The sequence below is a fragment of the Melanerpes formicivorus genome, unplaced genomic scaffold (genome assembly GCF_026170545.1).
Source record: "Melanerpes formicivorus ecotype bairdi unplaced genomic scaffold, bMelFor1.0.p_v2 SCAF_142, whole genome shotgun sequence".
NCBI lineage: Eukaryota > Metazoa > Chordata > Aves > Piciformes > Picidae > Melanerpes > Melanerpes formicivorus.
Window position 1 is genome coordinate 530,429 of NW_027142494.1, and position 21,038 is coordinate 551,466.

General features: G+C 57.4%; 1 pseudogene; it reads right to left on the reverse strand.

The window, feature by feature from the left end:
- Positions 1-21,038, reverse strand: part of LOC137456909 (zinc finger protein 420-like) — a 207,079-nt pseudogene that overhangs the window by 120,468 nt on the left and 65,573 nt on the right.

Below are 21,038 nucleotides of genomic sequence, written 5' to 3' on the forward strand. Positions count from 1 at the left end.
CTGCTCTGCTGGGATGGCAGTGGGACAGGGAGGGATAGGGGAGCAGCTCCCTGGTTTGGGCTTTTGCCTTGCTTGCTGCTGCTTGCTGCTGCTTTCCACTGTGCCTTTTCTGCACACAGGCTGAGGTCACTGTACTTTTGTATTCTGATGATCTGATTTGCTCAGGAAACTCTTCTCTCATTTGTTTCTGTATCAACACAAAGAGGTTTTGTGTGGTGTTCTTTCCCCCTCAGTTCTGTGTTGGGGGAGGCAGGGAGCTTAAGCTGCTGCTTCAGCTGAACCCATTACATTCCTTTTCTGGAGCCCAACGGGGGGCACAAAAGCAGCTGCCTTAATGAGGACAGATTTTGGCAGGAGTGAAAAGGATTGTGGTAACAAGGAGCTAAGAAGAGGATTCAATTAAGTCTTGAGGCTCGTCAACAGAGTTTGACTGAAGTTTTCTTTCCTGTGGTGTATTCACATTGTAGATGGATTTGCTTTCAGGGGGCTGATGAGCTGTAGTCCTGTTTGTGCTGCTGCTGGTGCTGAGTGTTAGCTTAGGGCAATGGTTCAGAGCTGTGCTGCCCACTGCTTGCTCTGGTATCATCCAGAGCAATACAGGACACTCCCAAGGAAACCACAGTGAGATCTGCCCAGATGCTGGATACTGAGGAGTGGCAGGGGGTGAGGGAGGGAAGTGGTAAATTCTTAGACTGTTGGTCACCTCTGGTACTTTGGAATTTCAGCCCTGAGCAAGTGCAAAATCCTCCCCAGCTGGGGAAAGTTTTGGGAAAAGTCTGTTGTCAGCCTGGGAGTTCCTGAGAGACAGAAATCACTGCAATGTGCTTGGGCCTGGCCCATGCCTCCCGAGCCCTTCTCATCTCTGTGCAAAGGGCTCAAAGGCAAGAGAAGGTCTCAGGACCTACAGACAGTGCCACAGGCATGGCAGCTGTGTCAGAGAAGCAGCCTGTGCCAGGATCAGCTGTCCCTGTAGGGAAAAAGAAGCCTACAAGGAAAGCAGCTGATCCGGCAAAGGACCAGGAGGGATCAGGGTCCCCATGGGAACAAGACAAAGAGCCAGGGCTGCTGGCTTAGTTCTTATCTCTGGCTTTGGAAGATGACTAAAGACAAACAGTGGATGAAACAAGCAGCAGGCCCCAGCAAGGCAAAGGAAATCTCTCTTCCTCTGACCAGGCCTGTGTTTCAGCTGTGAAGGAACTGTCTCAGGAGTTCCATCAGCTCCAGAAGAAGCTTTTATTCCCCACCTGTACAGTCCTGTGTTTCAACCATGAGGAGCAGCTGCTCCACTCTCCAAGGGAGAGAATCTGGGAGGCACACACCACAGCACACCCTCTGCTTTACTTGTGTGACCATGGGGAGGACATGAGGAAGTGGAAGGGAAAACCCAATCCAGTCCTGGCTGCAGGAGTCTGTGACTTACAGGGGAATTGTCCCCCCAGAGATGCTGCCTCAGTGTCCACTGGGAAATGGCCTAAGAAGTGCAGGGAAGCTGAAACTGCTTCTGGTCCTCCTGAAGGGACTCCCAAAGCATCTTCACAAGATGCAAGGGACCCAAGGCAGAATTAGAGGGGCTCTGCCTCCAACCAGATGGAAGGGAGAGACAAATTGGTTTGTTGGACTGTACAGAACCAATGGCCTGGCAAGTTGAAGCCATGAGAGGACAAAGCTTTAGTAGATACAGGTGCCCAGAGTGCTCTGACACCATCAAACCACAAGGGGTGGAACCCATCTGTGTTTCTGGTGTGACAGGAGGATCCCCACACCTGGATGTGTTGGAAGCTGAGTACTGGGATGCAAGCCACAGTTTGCTTTCACTTGGAGGCATGGAAGGAGTCACTGGACTCAGACTGCCCCAGAGCTAGAAACACAGCCCCAGCATTTGCAGCATTTGGACTGGGCATGGACTGATCCAGACTGTGCTGGAACAGAGTGGAGCTGCAGAGCACCTGCAGTGAGCAGCCCTCTGGGTACTGCAAAGCAACCTCCTGTGGAGTGAGAATGGACAGTGCCTGAGGTGTGCTACTGATTGCTGCTGGGCATGGTGCAGATGGCACAGAATGAGGGCTTGGGAATATCAAAGGTTAAGCTGGAAATTTGCTGCCATTACTCCATCCTGCCTCATGCCACCTTCACAGGGACAGTGCTGGCTGAAGCAAAGTACTACAGGGCTTGTCGTTCAGATGGCAACATGAGAGGCTTCCTGTTCTGGTTGCTGCTGTTGGGTTCTGGCTCTCAGGTGCTGGCTCTTTGCTGAGAGGGAAGGCTGTAGGGGTTTAACTCCTGGCTGCTGCTGCTGACTGCTGTGCTTCTTTCTGCAAACAGCCTCAGGTCAGTGTGTACTATGTGATCTCATCTGGATTCAGCTCTGTTGATGTTGTCTCAAGTCCTTATCTCAACCCAGAGGGTTTTTTGATTTGGGGGTGTGTGTTATTTTTCCTTCACTTCTGTTTTGGGGGGAAGAAGCAGATTAACCTCTTCTCAGCTCTTCAACTTGTTCCAGCCCCACAGTGGAAAGCCAACAGAAGATTTCTGAGTTCTTCCAAAGATCTCCATGAGCTTCCCCCTACACCCTCCAAAGATCCCAAAAGTCAGTCCCAGGACCATCCAAATCCCAAACACCTAAGATCACCTGAAAGCCCCTGCAGAATGCCTCTGAGATGCCCCTCAAGACTCCTCTGAGAACCTCATTTTCCCCGCCCTCAACTGGGCACACAGCTCCACCCCATCCCTTGGGAGCAAATGCCCCCAAAATTCGGGCATTGTGGCAGGGATATCTGAAATAAAAGCAAACAGACAGGATTTGGGTAACTTTTGGGTTTTATTGAGACAATTGGTCAATGGACAGAGGATTTCTTACCCCAGGGAGACACAAAGCATTGGGGAAGAACCAGACAGACTGTGGCAAAGCCCTGCCCAGCTCCACTGGGAGCTCCAGCTGTGTCAACTCAGCACTGTAATTGTTCTCATCAGCAATAATTGGTGTTCAGAAGGGCAGGAGGTGTTTGTTGCTGCTGGTGTCCCCAGTCCCTGAGAACTGCAAAGGAAAAAGGGATGATTTTGGTGCTGGAAAGGCCCGCACAGAAGGGTCATGATTACCCCACATATTCTAGGTGGATTTATGCCTCCCCTCCAGTGCAGGCTGCTCTCTGGTGTGGATGTAGCGGTGCTTCTTGAAGCGCCCCATCCGGGTGAAGCTCTTACCGCAATCAGCACAAGTGGCAGCCTTCTCACCAGTGTGGGTGCGGCGGTGGCGACTGAGATGTTGCCTCTGTCTGAAGCTCTTGCCACAGTCATCACAGGTGTAAGGCTTCTCACCGGTGTGAGTGCGGTGGTGCGCAATGAGAGTGCCCTTATGTCTGAAGGCCTGGCCGCACTCAGCACAGCTGAAAGACTTTTCGCCAGCGTGCCCACGACGGTGCTCTGTGAGGTTTCCCCTCTGGGTGAAGCTCTTGCCGCAGTCGGCACAGCTGTACGGCCTCTCACCATTGTGGATGAGTTGGTGCTGGATGTAATCCCTGCTCGTGGTGAAGCTCTTGCTGCACACAGCACAGGGGAACAGATGCTCTCCAGTGTGGATGCGGCGATGGATGGTGAGACTGGAGCTGTGTTTAAAGCGCTTGCCGCAGTCCCTGCAGGGGAAGGACTTAGTGCTGTGCACACTGCGGTGCTGCCTGAGGGAAGATTTGTGAGTGAAGGTCTTGCCACACTCAGCACAGCTGTATGGCCTCTCACCGGTCTGGGTGCAGCATTGCTGGATATGCTCAGAGCTCTTGCTGAACCTCTTGCCACAGTCACCACGGATGAAGGGCCGGGGGCCAGGGTGGGGGCAGTGGTGCTTCACCTGCTCTGAGCCAGGTGGGAAGCTCTGCCCACACTCAGGACACTGATTCAGCTGCTTGGGTGGCACAGAGGGACCTGCTCTGGCTTCATTCTCTTCAAATTCCTTTTCCTCCTCATCCTGATCACCTTCATCCTCATGGTTATCCACCTCTTCATACTCATCATTATCATAGTCATCCTTCTCCTCAGCATCACCATCCTCCATCTTGTCCTCTTTCTCTTCCTTCTCAACACCCTCCAGGCTGCACTTTGGCTGCTCGAACTTCATCTCTGGCTGCTGCTTCTCCTCCCAGCTTTTGCCTGGGTCCTTCTGTGAGGCCATACTGTGGCAGGAAGGGGTTACAGCAGAGAGATTAGGAACATGGAAGCACCTGAGCCCAGGATCACAAAACCTCACATCCTGCCTGGGACAAGACAGTCCCTGACTCCCAGCACTTCCCAACACCCAGCTGGAGGAGAGAATGCAGAAACCTTCAGTTTCTGCCACAGTGTGGGCTCAGACCTCTAATACCTGTGCTGAGACCCCAGGTTCCTGTGATCAGTGCCCTGAGGTACCCTGGGACTTAAAAGTGGTCTGGTCCCACTCTCCTCGAGCCTGGTAGCATTGGCAGGGTGGTTCCTGGCCCAGGCTCTGTCCTTTGATCTCTTCTGGCTCAGGCAATGGAGGCAGCAGCACTGAACAATTAAAGAACAAACCACCTCCAACCTTCTCCCAACACCCTCCACGTGCCAACTACAAACATCACCTCCTGCCACACAACTGACCCCCACAAGCCTGGGGAGTTCCCAAACTCCAACACCTGATGTGCCTCAGAGGCCCTGGAGGGGCGAAATGTGGTGGGTAGGAGGAGGCTGGGAGGTGCCCTGGGACTCTAGGATTCTGGGGGCTGGGGTCCTGCTGTTGCCCCACTCTGGGTTCCTTACCTGCTGGGCTGCTCCAAGGGGCAGATCTGCAAACTCTGCTCTTCCACAGCACACAGGGGCAGGGATGATGGAGAGAGAGGGACACAGCTCCTGCTACAGAGAAGAAAAGGGCTCAGAGGGGAGCACTGATATGCAAGGGATGGCTCAGCACTGCCCAGGACCAGGCAGCACAGCTCAGCCTTCCTGGGGGCAGCTCCCAAGCCCAGCAGCACAGCCACAGCACACAGCCAGGGCTGATCAAGATGGGAGGCCTCAACAAGTGCACACTCAGCTCCTTGCCCAGCACACAGCCCCCAGCACACAGCTGCAGGCCAGCACCACAACACAGCTGCCTCCACACAGCCTCACCCAGGCCTTGCCTAAAGCTTCCTCCCACTGCCTGCCCAGGGCTCTGCTGCCTGCACCTGCCTTTGCCAGCAGATCTTGCTCTGGTCCCAGCTCTCCTCCCTGGCTCTGCCCCCACCACCCCCACTCTGTGCTCAGCTCGGCCCTGCACACACCTCTATGCTGCCCACTCCCCAAGAGAAGATCACAGCAGCCCTCAGGACACACACAAAGGGAGCTTCATGACCTCTGGAGATACAGCAAAGGGGGAAGGGACTTGGACAGCTTCTTGATAAACCTCTTCAGCCCTCACTGGGATGCTGGAGGAGTCTCTGGCTCCTGCCCAAACCTCACATCTCCAGCACCCTTCACACACCTGCAGTCCAAAGAGACTCACTGGTAAGAGTTTTGCTTCCTTCTCTCCCTGACCATTTCTCTCAGCTTGCTCTTTGCAGTTCTCCTGGAGCTGCCATTCCACATCTCCAAGACAAAATGAGGTTTGGTGGGAGGGCACAGTGCCCATGGGCTGCTGTTCATCTCCCAGCTGACACAGGCAGAGCTGCAGCACAATTCACTCCTTTCACCAAATGAAAAGCTGTCAGATTCTGCCATTCCCTGCACACACATTTGCCACCTGGGCCCTGGATACTCACCCCTTCTTGAGGGGACAAGGCCTAATTCCTGCCTGACCATTCTCAGGCCCTTCCCTCATTCCCAACTCATCCATGTCCCTGCTGCCTTGGCTGTCCCATGGCCCTGCATCCCTCACCTCCACTGCCACTGCAGCTGGAAAGGTGGAGTGGGAAATGCTGTGGCTGAGGAAGCATCTAAGCAACTGGGCTGGAAGCAGCAGCACAAGAATGGAAGGGGCCTGAGACTAAAGGCTGGGATCAGCTGGAGGGCTGAAAGAACAGCACCAAGCCAAGGGGGGCTTACAGATGGGGGCTGGGGAGGGACCCTGCAGACACCTCAGGCAGCAACTGATGAGAGCAAGGGGGACAGAGAAAGAGAGAGACTTCAGGTGACTCCTGCCATGGGGGATGGCTGGGCTGTGTGGCTAGGAGCCCTGAGTGCCTGCTTGGGCTGTGCTGGATGTCAGGAGGGGTCAGGGGACTGTCCTCAGCCAGGCAGGGTTTGGGGCTTTGAGCTTCTGGGGTCAGCTGCTGCCAGCACCATTGGAGGTAGGAGCCAGGCAGAGCCACACAGCTGCTGAACTAAGCCCTCCCAACCCCTGCAGCCTTCACCCTCCATCTCTCCATCCAGTGCTCCAGCTCCACTCACTTGCTGCCCTCTCAGAGTCACCAGGGTCCTACAATGTCACCAGGGCTGATCTACACAGCCAGCAGGGCCCAACAGAAGCCCCTGGATGAGAGCATGGAGGAGAATCCCTGTGGTGGGTGGAAGGCACTGGGATGTCTTACATGAGAGAGTAGAGACCTCCAGCAGGGACAGCAGAGTCCAGAGGGACACCACAAAGTGTCATCTAGCTTAGTTCATTCCCACAAGGCCTGCACTCACTCTCTACAAAGGAACAGCACAGGATCTCCAACCTCCTTTGCCCTTCCTCTCTGCTCCCAGCAACAGCTTCTGGGATCTCTCTCTGCAGAGGAGCTTTGAGGCCTTGGCAATGCTGCCAACTGCAGCCTGCAGCAGCCTGGCTCACCTGGGAGCTGCCTACCAGAATCTGTAACTGCAGCTCTTGGGTATGGGGGGAGGAGGGGCAGAGAGGCATGGGGAAGGGGGAAGGCATTTGGGGCCTGGGGTTCTGGCCTGCTTTGGTGGAGCTCTGGAGGAAGCTTTGGCCTAGGGAGGTTGCTTGGCTCCCATGGCCCAGGCACACTATGGATTGTTGTGGATTGGATGCTTTGCACTGTAGGATGCAGCTCTGAACAGCACAGCCATGGGAACTGCCCAATTCTATCCAACCCTCTGGCCACAGCTTGGCATCAACTCCTTTCACCAGGCTCAAAGAGAGCCTCTCTGCCTCCTGAAACCTAAGGCAATACCCTGCAGAACAAGTTGGAGGAGCTCAAGGGGACAAGCTGCAGAGGGGGCCCAGGGCAACCTCCTGAGCTTCAACAAGAGCAAGGGCAGGGTCCTGCCCCTGGCCTGGCACAATCCTCACAATCAGGACAGCCTGGGGGAGGAGGGGATAGGAAGCAGCCCTGCAGAAAAGCACTGGGGGGTGCTGCTGGACAAGAAGCTGGACAGGAACAGACAGGGGGAGCCTGCAGGCCACAAGACCAAGGGCAGCCTGGGCTGCACCAAAAGCAGCAGGGCCAGAGATGGACAGAGGCCATCCTGGCACTTGGCTCTGCTCTGCTGAGACTTCACCTGCAGCACTGCAGCCAGCTCTGGAGCCCTCAACACAGGAAGGACATGGACCTGATGGAGAGGGCCCAGAGGAGGGACACAAAAATGATCAGGGGCTTGGAGCAGCTCTGCTACCAGGACAGGCTGAGGGAGCTGGGGGTGATCAGCCTGGAGAGGAGAAGAGAAGACTCTGGGGAGACCTAAGAGTGACCTTCTGGTACCTGAAGGGGACTACAAGAAGGCTGCAGAGGGACTCTTTGCAAAGCCTGCAGGGACAGCACCAGAGGCAATGGCTTCAAACCAGAGCAGAGCAGACTGAGATTGGAGGTGAGGAACAAGTTCTGCACCAGGAGGCTGCTGGAACACTGCAACAGGTTGCCCAGGGAGGGAGTTGAGGTCCCAGCCCTGCAGATGTTCAAGGTCAGGCTGGACAGGGCTCTGGGCAACCTGAGCTAGTGCAGGATGACTGCAGAGGGGCTTGGACTGCAGCACCTTTGCAGCTCCCTGCCAACCCAAACCACTCCAGGATTCTAGGAGTCTAAGTGCAGCGTCCAGGGAGAGCAGGAAAAAGATGAGGCAGAGGAGGACAAGGAAGAGGACAAGGAGGAGGAGAACCAAAATCCCTTCCTAACTCCTCCAAACCTCTGCCAAATTCCTGGAAAGCTCTTCCAGCTCTGCAGAGTTCATTCTGAAGAGAGCTGAGGGAGTTGCTAGGCTCAGGGATGTCTTGCACACTCTGCACAAATGCTCCAGAAGCTTTCCAAGTGCCCTCAAAACCAGCAGCACAGCTCTGCTGCCACACAATGCCAGGCTGCAAGGGACCCCAAGGCTCAGCTGCTCCAACCTTGCCAGCTGACACTGCACTGGAAAGGAGCTGGCCCAGCCCCCTGCCAAGCTGAGCCTTCCAACTCTGCCCTGCAGGGCAATCCACCACTGCCCTGGGGAGATGATTCCAATGGCTGACTGGCAGGGAAAAGCTTTTGCCTCTGCAGGGCACTGTGCCACTTCAGCTCAACTCTTGCAGCAGCTCTTTGAGATCTGCCTTTGGAGCACCACAAACTCTGAAGCACTGCAGTGCAAAGCAGCTCAGCTTCAACTTCCAACTGGCTGAACTCTCTCATTTTAAATTCAAGGCAGGGGCCAAGCTCACACCCAGCCCCCAAGCTCAAGAACCAGCAACTAAGATCAGAGTCAGCTCCCAAGCACAAGAATCCAGATCAGAAATGCAGAGCCAGCCCCCAGGCTCAGAGCCAGCTCCTAAGTTCACATCCAGGCCCCAAGCTCAAGAACCAGCAGCTAAGATCAGAACCACTTCCCAAGCTCACTGCCAGCCCCTGAGCTCAAGAACCAGCAATTAAGGTCAGAACACTTCCCAAGCTGAGAGCCACCTCCAGAGCTCACACCCAGGCCCCAAGCTCACAAGCCAGCAAACCAAACCAAACCAAACCAGGTTGGAAGAGACCTTCAAGACCCATCAACCAATCCAACCCACCCAAACAGCTAACCCATTGCACCAAGTACCTCATCAAGTCTCCAAATAAGGTCAGAACCACATTCGAAGCTCAAGAGCCAGCCCCCAAGCTCAAGAGTCAGCCACTAAGGTCCAGAACCTAGATCAAAATTGTAGACTCAGCTCCCAAGCCAGCAACTAAGGTCAGAATCACTTCCCAAGCTCAAGAACCAGCCCCTGACCTCACAGACAGGCCCTGAGATCAAGAACCACACCCCAAGCCCAGACTGCGCAACTAAGCTCAAAACCCCTTTCCAAGCTCACACCCAGACCCCAAGCTCAAGAGCCAGAAAATAAAATCAGAACCACTTCCCAAGCTCAAGAACCAGCAGCTAAGCTCAGAGCCAGCCCCCAAGCTCAGAGCCAGCCCCCAAGCTCAGAGCCAGCAACTAAGGTCAGAACCACTTCCTAAGCTCAAGAACCAGCACCCAAGCTTCAGAACCTAGATCAAAAGTGCAGACTCAGCACCCAAGCTCAGAACCAGCAACTAAGATCACAACCACTTCCCAAGCTCACACCCAGCCCCCAAGCTCAAGAAACAGCTCCCAAGCTCCCAAGCCAGCACCTAAGGTCAAAACCCTTTCCAAGCTCAGGAATCAGCCCCCAGGCTCCAGTACCAGCAACAAAGGTCAGAACCAAGCTCCAGAGCCAGCCCCCACAAGCTCAAGAGCCAGCCAGTAAGGTCAGAACTACTTTCCAAGCTCAGAGACGGCCCCTAAGCTCATAACCAGCCCCCAAGCTCAAGAACCAGCCCCTGACCTCAGAGACAGGCCCTGAGGTCAGGAACCACACCCCAAGCCCAGAGCCAGCAACTAAGCTCAAAACCCCTTTCCAAGCTCACACCCAGAAAATAAAATCAGAACCACTTCCCAAGCTCAAGAGCCTGCCCCTGAGCTCAGAGCCAGCAACTAAGGTCAGAGCACTTCCCAAGCTCACAGCCAGCCCCCGAGCTCCAGAACCAGCCCCCAAGCAACTTAAACCAAAAGTGCAGACTCAGCTCCCAAGCTCAGAGCCAGCAACTAAGGTCAGAACCACTTTCCAAGCTCAAGAAGCAGCAACTAAGATCAGAACAATTCCCAAGCTCACAGCCAGCCCCCAAGTTCAAGAGCCAGCCCCTATGCTCCAGAACCAGCAACAAAGGCCACAACCAAGCTCCAGAGCCAGCAACCAAGGTCAGAGCCATTTACAAGCTCAGGAACCAGGCCCTGAGGTCAGGAACCACACCCCAAGCCCAGAGCCAGCAACTAAGGTCAGAACCCTTTCCAAGCTTGACAACCAGACCCCAAGCTCAGCACCAGCCCCTCAGCTTGAGAACCAGCAATTAAGGTCAGAAACCCTTCCCAAGTTCAAAGCCAGCTCCCAAGCTCAGCGCCAGCAACTAAGGTCACAACCACTTCCCAAGCTCCAGAACCAATCTCCAAGCTCAATGGCAGCCCCAGAGATTAAAAACCATCCCCTGAGCCCAGAGCCAGCCCCCAAGCCCAAGAAGCAGCCCTGAGCTCAGGGAACAAGCTCCTGAGCTCAGACCCAGACCCCAAGCTCTCGAACCAGCAAGCAAAGTTAGAACTACTTCCCAAGCTCAAGAACCAACCCCCAAGCCCAGAGCCTGACCCCTGAACCCAAAACCAGCAACTAAGGTCAGAACCAATTTCCTTAGCTCAAGAACCATTTCCCAAGCTCAGAACCAGCCTTCAAGCCCAGCACCAGCCTGCAACCTCAAGAGCCAGCAACTAAGGTCAGAACCACTTCCCAGCTCAAGAGCCAGCCCCCAAGCTCAAGAGCCAGCAACTAAGGTCAGAACAACTTCTCCAGACCAAGAACCAGCCCACCAGCCCCCAAGCTCACACTCAAATCGAACATGCAGACTCAGCTCCAGGGCTCAGAGCCAGCAACTAAGCTCAGATCCACTTCCCAAGCTTGACAGCCAACCCCTGAGCTCAGTGCCAGCCCCCAAGCTTGAGAACCAGCACCTAAGGTCAGAACTACTTCCCAAGCTCAGAACTAGCCCCTGAGCTCTAGAGCCAGCCACTAAGGTCAGAAGCACTTCCCAAGCTCGAGAACCAGCCCCCGTGCCCAAAGCCAGTCCCCAAGGCCAAGAAGCAGCCCTGAGCTTAGGGAACAATCTCCTGAGCTCAGACCCAGACCCCAAGCCCAGAACTACTTCCTGATCTCAGACCCAGCCCCTGAGCTCTAAAACCAGCAACCAAGGTCAGAACTACTTCCCAAGCTCAAGAACCAACCCCCAAGCCCAGAACCACTTCCTGAGCTCAGATGCAGTCCCCAAGCCCAGCGCCTGACCCCCAAGCTCAAGAGCCAGCAACTAAGGTCAGAACCAACCCCCAAGTTCAGAACCAATTTCCTTAGCTCAAGAACCACTTCCCAAGCCCAGAGCCAGCCCTCAAGCCCAGCACCAGCCTGTGAGCTCTAGAGCCAGCAACTAAGGTCAGAACCAACCCCCAAGTTCAGAACCAATTTCCTTAGCTCAAGAACCACTTCCCAAGCCCAGAGCCAGCCCTCAAGCCCAGCACCAGCCTGTGAGCTCTAGAGCCAGGAACTAAGGTCAGAACCACTTCCCAGCTTGAGAACCAGCCCCTGAGCCAAGAGCCTGATCCCTGAGCTCAAGAAACAGCCCCCAAGCTCAGAGCCAGCTCCTAAGCTCTAGAACCAGCAACTAAGGTCAGAACAACTTCTCCAGATCAAGAACCAGCCCACCAGCCCCCAAGCTCACACTCAAATCTAACATGCAGACTCAGCTCCTGGGCTCAGAGCCAGCAGCTAAGGTCAGAACCACTTCCCAAGCTCAGGAACCAGTACCCAAGATCAGACCCAGACCACAAGCCCAGAAGCACTTCCCAAGCCCAGCGCCAGTACCCCTAGCTCAAGAACCAGCAACTAAGGTCAGAAACCCCAAACTCACGCTCCAATCAAAAGTGCAGACTCAGCACCCAGGCTCACAGCCAGCAACTAAGGTCAGAACCACTTCCCAAGCTCAAGAACCAGCTCCCATGCTCAGAAGCTGCCCCCTAGCTCAAGAATAAGCCACCAAGCCCACACCCAGCCCCCGAGCCCGAGAGCCTGCCACTAAGGCCAGAACCACTTCCCAAGGTCACAGCCAGTCCCTGTGTGCAAACACCAGCCCCCAGCTCAGTGCCAGCAACTAAGGTCAGAACCACATCCCAAGCCCAGAGCCAGCCCCCGAGCCCAGAGCTCAAGAACAACATCCCGAGCCCAGCCCCAGGCCCTGAGCTTGAGAACCAGCAACTAAGGTCAGAAGTCATTCCCAAGGTCAGAGCCTGCCCCCAAGCTTAAAACGCAGCAGCCAAGCCCAGAACCACTTCCCTAGCCCAGAGCCAGCCCCCAAGCCCAAGAACCAGCAACTAAGGTCAGAACCACTTCTCGAGCTTAACAACCAGACCCCGAGCTCACACTCAAATAAAAAGTGCAGACTCAGCTCCCAAGCTCAGACTCAGCTCCCAAGCTCAGGAATCATCAGCCAACAACACACCCAGCCCCCAGGCTCAGACCCACACCCAAGCTCAAGACCCAGCTCCCAAACTCTTGGGGGCACCAGAGCTGCACACAGCACTCCAGCAGCACCAAAGTTCAGAACAGGTCCTCAAGGTCAGGCCCAGATCAAAAGTGCAGACCCAGATCCCAAGCTCAGATGCAGCTCCCAAGCTAAGAACCAGCAAACAAGCTCACCCCCAGCCTCCAGGCTCAGAGCCAGTTTCACAACTTTGCTTATTTCAAGTTCCCTTCATTGCACTTCTGCTAAGTGTCCAAATTGAAGCAGCCAGAGAATGCTTTGCCCTGGAAGGGACCCCAAAGATCAGACAGCTCAAACCCCCTGCCATGCCCACAGACACCTTCCACCACACCAGGCTGCTCAAGCCCTCATCCAACCTCAGCCTCAGCACCTCCAGGGAGGGGGCAGCCAGCACCTCCCTGCCCAACCTGCTCCAGGCTCTCACCACCCCCACTCCAAACTATTGCCTCCCAAGGTCCACTCCAAATCTGCCCTCCTCAACCTTCAATCCACTCCCCCTCAGCCCATCACTCCCAGCCCCTCACAGAAGTCCCTCCCCAGCTCTCCTGCAGCCCCCAGCAGCTACCACAAGGCTGCTCCAACCTCTCCCCACAGCCTTCTCATCTCCAGCCTCAACAGGCACAACTCTTACAGCCAACTCCCACAGGAGAACTGCCACAGCCCTCCCACCACCCCCAGGGCCTCCTACACACCCCCTCCAACAGCTCAACCTCCTGCCCCTCTTGGGGGCACACAGGCAGCACACAATGCTGCCAGCACAAAAACCATTGCAGCAAAAGCCTCAAGCTGTGCTCAGCTGACAAACCAAAGGGACCTCAACTTGGCCACAAGAGGAAGGACCAAACTGAGCCAAGACACTGATCCAACACCCAAGGCTGCACAAAACAACCATCAGCAGAAGCTCCTCCTGCCCTGAGCCTTTCTGTGCTCAGGAGGCCTGCAGAGAAACTGAGAATCACTCTGCAACCCCCCAGGGAATCTTTGTGCCTCAAGAGCTTGCAGAGCACAGAGGCCTTGGATGCCACCACCCCCAGCACAGCCAAACCGCCCCACAGCTGACACCAGCCCCAGGCGCTCCCAAGCTCAGGCTCAGCACAGCACCCACGCCTGACACCCCCCACGGCACCCAGCACACAGCCTGCCCACAGCTCCCCCCCGCGCCTGGCCCTCAGCCCAGCCGCTGCCCTTCAGCACAGCAGCCGCCCGGCACCTGCCAGCTACCACACTGCCCACAGACACACACAGCAGGTGCAGCTCCAGCACCATCCACACACACATGCAGCATAAAGAGCCTCAGCTGGAAGGGTTTTTTGTTGCCTTCTCTCCCTGCCCCTTTCTCTCTGCAGTTCTCCTGGAGCTGCCACCCCACATCCCCAAAGTGAAGATGAGGTTGGATGGGAGGGCACAGTGCCCAGGGGCTGCTGCTCATCTCCCAGCTGCCACATGCAGAGCTGCAGCACAATTCACTCCTTTGGTCCCCTGCAGTGCTGCCAGGTTCTGGCACTTCCTGCACACACAGCTTCCAGCTGGGCACTGGAGCCCTTCCCCTTTGGTGGGGGACAAGGCCTAACTCCTGCCTGACCACCCCCAGGCCCTTCCCTCATTCCCAGCCCATCCCTGGCCCTGGAGTCTTTGCTGTCCTGTGGCCCTGGGAGGGGAAAATAAATGTGGTGACTGAGGAAGCCTCTAAGGGACCTGGGCTGGAAGCAGGAGCACAAGAATGGAAGGGCCCCGAGGCTAAAGGCTGGGATCAGCTGGAGGGCTCAAGCCAAGGGAGAAGCTTACAGAGGAGGGGTGGGGAGGGACCCTGCAGCCCCCTCACACAGCAGCTGATGAAGGGGAGGACAGGGAGGGAGTGAGAGCTCAGGTGACTCCTGCCCTGGGGTGTGGGGTGAGGTGTAAGGAGTGGTCTGAAGAGCATCATCTGCCTCATCACTGACATCAGGAACCAGGACACAGCCAGGGAATAGCCTGGGCACAGCCAAAGCATAACCTGGGCGCTGCCTGGGCACAACCAAAGCACAGACAGGGCACAGCCTGGGCTCCCCCCTGAGCCTAGCCCACAGCCCAGGCACTGCCCTTTAGCACAGCAGCTGCCGGCACAAAGTCTCCAACTCCCCAGGGCTCCCCCAGAGCCCCCCCCAGAGGAGCCTCTGCTGCACCCCAGCCCCCACGCTGCCCACGACCCCTGCTGGCCACAGCAGCCCCCACAAGGCAGCAGTGAGCAGGGAGGCTAAGGGAGAGCGGGAGGAATGGGTGCCTGCAGGGCACCAATGGTTCCTGCTGCGACACAGCAGCAACCAGAGGGAGTCTGCAGCTGGCCGAGCAGGGGGATTCAGCAGCACAAGGAACCCCACCGAGCCCCCACCCCAACCCCACCCGCGGCCCCTCCCAGAACAGCACAGACGATGCCCAGCGACCCTGCACACCTCTGCCCTAGCCCACGACCACCCCCTCCACACACCACAGACCCCTACAGCTGCACAGAGGTCCACACAATCACAACGTCCCCCTCCCCCAACCGCATGGACCCCAAGCGCCAAGCTTGCAGAGCTCCCCCGGACCCCACAAACCCACCCCCACCCCGTACCCCACGGATCTCCCACGGATCCCACGGACCCCCAACCAATTCCCCCTAGATCCCCGCAGAGGCTCCCCCGCCGCAGCCCCACCGACCCCTGCCCCACAAACAATGCTCCAACTCAAGCGACCCTCCCGACCCCTCGCAGCCCCCCAGAGAGCATTCCCTGATCCCCACCCCACCACCCCCAACTCAGCCCCAGACACTCCCTCACCCTACCTGGACCCGGGACAAGAGCGAAGCAGTGCAGAAGAAGGAGGAGGAGGAAGAGCTCAGCGCACAGGGAGCCGCCGGCCCCGGCAGGCTGCTGGCGAGCAGAGAGCGCTGCGAGGGAGACCCCGGCCCGGCCCCTCCGGCTGCTGCGGCCACGTGGGACGGGGAGCGGAAGCAGGGAGCAGTCCGGAACGGAAGCCCCGCCCACGGCCGGGCAGCCGCAGCCAATGAGAGGCGGCGGGAGCGCGGCAGCTCCTCCCCCTGGGCGCTGCCGAGGCCCAGCCAGGAGCTGCCCCTGCCGGCCGCGGCCGCCATTGTTGCTGCCCCGTGGGGAGCGGCAGCGGGGCCGGAGCGCGGGCGAAGTGCCGGAGGTGCTGGCGGGCGAGCGGCAGCTGCCGGCTGGTGAGCTGCGGCGGGGCGGGAGGGGCTGAGGGGGCCGGGGAGCGCTGAGGGCGGCGGCAGCGCAGCGGGGAAGGCTCTGGCTGCGTGGGGCTGCCGGGGGCGTGTGTGGAGTTGGGGGTCGGGAGGGGCGCGGGGGGCAGGGGGCTCCGTGGGGCTGGGGCAGGCTTGGGGAGGGTGAGGAATTGTTCTGTTTGGCTTTGGCCAGGGGCAGGGGGGTGCCGGCGGGGCTGGGGGCCGCGGGGTTGGCTCCTGAAGCTCTTGGCTGTTTGCAGTCTGTGCTGTGCAGGATGTGCATTGGGACAGCAATGCGGGGGGGGGCGGTGAGGTGTCAGAGAGCGGCCGGGAGGGACGGGGTCCAGAGTGCAACTCTCATCCCAGCCCTGCTGCCCGCACTCAGCACCAGGCGGGGCTGGCACTGGCACTGGGGGTGGGAGTGTGCTGGGGCGATGCAAAGGGCTCCGTGGGGATATCGATGGCTATGGATCAGCTTCACCTCTCTCTGAGCTGTACAACTCCCCCCAGAGCCGAGAGAGCCAACAGCAGTGCCCAAGGGAGCGGCAGCGGTGCCGGAGCGCTGCGGGCGGCGGCAGCGGAGCGGGGAAGGGTCTGGGCGGGCCCCGGGGCATGCTGAGAGCCGGGGAGCGTTGAGCTGCTGGGCCCCGGCGCTGCGCGGGGCGTGCGGAGCTCAGCCTTGAGGTTTTCCTTCCTGCCTTTGTCTTGGAGTCCCCAGGTTCCCACTGCCTGCTGCGGAACATCTTGGGGTGCCTCCAGCCCTCGCAGCAGCCTCTCTCGGGTTGCACTCAGATTGGTTTGGTCTCAGGTTGGCTTTGAGCTTTTTCCCTTAGGCTGTGAGCCGAACGCAGCTCAGGAAGAAAGTTCTGACCGCAGGCTGGAGAGAGAGGACTTGGGGCCGCAGGAGGAAGCTTGAGGAGGGGTTTGGAGGAGCCCAGAGCGCTGGTGCAGGGCAGAGACACAAATAGGTCCCTGAGCCATAGCCGCCCCCAGCGCTCCCCGGCCCCGCAGCCCCTCCCGCCCCGCCGCAGCTCAGCAGCCGGCAGCTGCCGCTCGCCCTCCAGCACCTCGCATCCGAAGGGAGTCTCTGGTTTCAGTTCTGATGCGCCAGAGGGTGAGGAGTCTGGGTTGGGTTGTTGGGTGTTTGGCAGCAGCAGCAAGGTCATTTCCTGTGCCTTTTGTCCAGGGTCTGGATCTAGCAATCGCTGTGACCCCACCTCTGCAGAGCTATTTCCAGGCTCCGTTTGCAGTGTCCCCGGGGTTGGGCTTGTTACCAGTGCTGATTGAGTCTGTTGCTGCCTAACAATCATTTTGATGTCTTGCTGGAGCTGGCCTCTTGCAGCAACATTGACTTCCCATCTCCTCTTACTGTCTTTCCCTTGGAGCTGTTAGTCCTTGTTACCTGTGCCAATGGATTTGGTTTTGTTCCTGTATGAAGTTTGGTTTCAGGCTAACAGCTCTGCCCCTGTGTGCTGGATTTTCATGCAGCATGTGTTGTGTTGGCAGCAATTTGGTTTTCCACTGCTCCCCTGTTTCAGTGTCTCAGTCCCTGCTAATAGGTAACTCCAGCCATTGGTCCATGAACCTGATTCAAATAGCAGCTCAGGTCTGGGCAAGCTTGCTTCTGTCCCTTCACTCTTGACAGCAGTGATCCACAGCACTTCAGCTGGGGGCCAGATGTTGTGGGGCAGGGAGGTGATGTTGTTTGAAACCCCAATGCATTTCAGTTACATTTTCATGACTGTGGAGCACCAGCTGTCAAGTCCTCCCCAGCTTCTCTGGGTTTCTTCTTGTGCAGCATCAAATGTGCCTTTTGTAGTCTTTGGGAGCCAGCAGCTAAGGTTTCTCTCTCCATCCAGCTCCGCCTCTTGATTATGGAAGATTTGCTCCCTGTCCTGTGTTCTTCTTCTCTAAAGCTGCTTTTTATCATCCCAGCAGTCCTCTCTCAGTGGCTTAGCTCTTTGTTTTGGTCTGTAAACCATTTTAGACTGTCCTGGTTTACTGATTGGGTATCCCCAGCAGCTGCATGAGGATGACCTAAACGACCTCCTGATGTGTGTGCCATCACCCCATGTTCCTTCTGTCCACATTACAGAGACCTGAGCACAAACCTAACAGGCAGTTGTCCCCCAAGAAGTTGACTCTTCCCTTGAAAGTGCCACTGGTCTGTTTGGAGCCAGAAAGGATCTTCTGTGTGGTTCTGAGCCTGAACTCAAACCTCTCTCCCTTAATCCTGCAGCTACAAGGGGTCCAAGAGAGCAGAGGTCTCAGCTGCTTTGCTTTGTAACCTACCTGTGCCTCCCTCAGGCCACTGCTGAATGGCTTCATTGATGCCACAGCTTTGACTGTGACTACCAAGGTGTCTTTGATGGGAGCTGTCTTATTGTCTGGCAAGGTTTCAAGGGCAGTGCCCTCCGCTGCAATAGGAGCAGCACTGTCTGTCCTGTAGCTCTTAGAGCTTCAGTTCAGCCTAGGGCAACCATTGTCAGTTTGCAAAAGGCAGACACAAAGAATGAAAAACTGCACCCCCATGGCCAGCGCCACTCACATGGCCTGGGCTGTTGCGGCGGCTCTGATTGGCTGCGGCTGCCCGGCCGTGGGCAGCAACAATGGCGGCCGCGGCCGGCAGGGGCAGCTCCTGGCTGGGCCTCGGCAGCGCCCAGGGGGAGGAGCTGCCGCGCTCCCGCCGCCTCTCATTGGCTGCGGCTGCCCGGCCGTGGGCGGGGCTTCCGTTCCAGACTGCTCCCTGCTTCCGCTCCCCGTCCCACGTGGCCGCAGCAGCCGGAGGGGCCGGGCCGGGGTCTCCCTCGCAGCGCTCTCTGCTCGCCAGCAGCCTGCCGGGGCCGGCGGCTCCCTGTGCGCTGAGCTCTTCCTCCTTCTCCTTTTCTGCGTCGCTCTTGTCCCGGGGTCCAGGTGGGGTGAGGGAGTCTGTGGGGCTGAGTTGGGGGTGGTGGGGTGGGGATCAGGGAATGCTCTCTGTGGGGCTGCGAGGGGTCGGGAGGGTCGCTTGGGTTGGGGAAGGGTTTGTGGGGCAGGGGTCGGTGGGGCTGGGGCGGGGGGGAGCCTCTGCGGGGATCTAGAGGGAATCGGTGGGGTTTGGTTGGGTGGCTTCTGCGGATATGTGTGGGGAGGTCCGTGGGGTACGGGGGAGCTCTGCAAGCTTGGCGTTTGGAGTCTGTGCGGTTTGGGGGGGGAGTCGCTGTGATTGTGGGGAGCTCTGTGCGGCTGTGGGGGTCTGCGGTGTCAGGGGTAGTCATGGGGGGGCTGTGGGGTAGGGCAGAGGTGTGCAGGGTCGGTGAGCGTCGTCTGTGCTGTTCTGGGAAGGGTCTGTGCGGTTGCAGGTCCCCGGGTGGGGTTGGGGGCTCGGTGTGGTTCCTTGTGCTGCTGACTCCCCCTGCTAGGAGGTGTTTTTTTTTTCCATGGATTCTCTGAGTCCTTGAATTTGAGCTTGGGATCTGCTCTTGACCTTAGCTGCTGGTTCTTGAGCTTGGGAACTGGATCTGAGCTTGCAGCTGGTTCTTGGGCTTGGGAGCTGGCTCTGAGCTTAGGAGCTGGGTCTGCACTTGTGATCTTGGTTCTGGATCTTAGGGGCAGGCTCTGGGCTCAAGAGGTGGTCCTTGAGCTTGGGAGGTGATTCTGACCTTCGTTGCTGGTTTTTGATCTTGGGGGCTGGCTCAGCTTGGCTGAGTGTGAGCTTGGGAGCTGGGTCTCACTTTTGATCTCGTTCTTGAGCTTGGGGGCTGGCTGTGAGCTGGGGAAGCTGTTCTGAGCATGGGAGCAGGTGGTGAGCATAGGAGCTGAGTGTGAGCTCTTCACCTGCCTTGAATTTACAATGTGAGAGGTTGGGTTCTGGGTCTGGATTTTGATCTGGGTCTGAGCCTGAGGGCTGGGTCTGCACTTTTGAACTGCTGCTTGTGCTTGGGAGCTGCATCTGAGCTTTGGAGCTGGTTCTGCACTTCTGATATGGGTTCTGGAGCTTGGGGAGTGGTTCTGAGCTTGGGAAGTGCTTCTCATCTGAGTTTCTATCTCTGAGCTTGGGGGCTGGGTCTGAGCTTCAGCTGTTGTTCTCACCTTAGTTGCTGTCTCTGAGCGTGGGAAGCTGCTCTGAGCATAGGAGCTGGGTGTGAGCTACTGAGCTGGGTGTGAGCCTGGCCCCTGCCTTGAATTTAAAATGAGAGAGTTCAGCCAGTTGGAAGTTGAAGCTGAGCTGCTTTGCACTGCAGTGCTTCAGAGTTTGTGGTGCTCCAAAGGCAGATCTCAAAGAGCTGCTGCAAGAGTTGAGCTGAAGTGGCACAGTGCCCTGCAGATGCAAAAGCTTTTCCCTGCCAGTCAGCCATTGGAATCCTCTCCCCAGGGCAGTGGTGGATTGCCCTGCAGGGCAGAGTTGGAAGGCTCAGCTTGGCAGGGGGCTGGGCCAGCTCCTTTCCAGTGCAGTGTCAGCTGGCAAGGTTGGAGCAGCTGAGCCTTGGGGTCCCTTGCAGCCTGGCATTGTGTGGCAGCAGAGCTGTGCTGCTGGTTTTGAGGGCACTTGGAAAGCTTCTGGAGCATTTGTGCAGAGTGTGCAAGACATCCCTGAGCCTAGCAACTCCCTCAGCTCTCTTCAGAATGAACTCTGCAGAGCTGGAAGAGCTTTCCAGGAATTTGGCTGAGGTTTGGAGGAGTTTGGAAGGGATTTTGGTTCTCCTCCTCCTTGTCCTCTTCCTTGTCCTCCTCTGCCTCATCTTTTTCCTGCTCTCCCTGGAGGCTGCCCTTAGACTCCTAGAATGCTAGAGTGGTTTGGGTTGGCAGGGAGCTGCAAAGGTGCTGCAGTCCAAGCCCCTCTGCAGTCAGCAGGGACATCCTGCACTAGCTCAGGTTGCCCAGAGCCCTGTCCAGCCTCACCTTGAACATCTGCAGGGCTGGGACCTCAAGCCCCTCCCTGGGTGACCTGTTGCAGTGTTCCAGCAGGCTCCTGGTGCAGAACTTGTTCCTCACCTCCAATCTCAATCTGCTCTGCTCTAGTTTGAAGCCATTGCCTCTGGTGCTGTCCCTGTAGGCTTTGCAAAGAGTCCCTCTGCAGCCTTCTTGTAGTCCCCTTCAGGTACCAGAAGGTCACTCTTAGGTCTCCCCAGAGTCTTCTCTTCTCCTCTCCAGGCTGAACACCCCCAGCTCCCTCAGCCTGTCCTGGTAGCAGAGCTGCTCCAAGCCCCTGATCATTTTTGTGTCCCTCCTCTGGGCCCTCTCCATCAGCTCCATGTCCTTCCTGTGCTGAGGGCTCCAGAGCTGGCTGCAGTGCTGCAGGTGAAGTCTCAGCAGAGCAGAGCCAAGTGCCAGGATGGCCTCTGTCCATCTCTGGCCCTGCTGCTTTTGGTGCAGCCCAGGCTGCCCTTGGC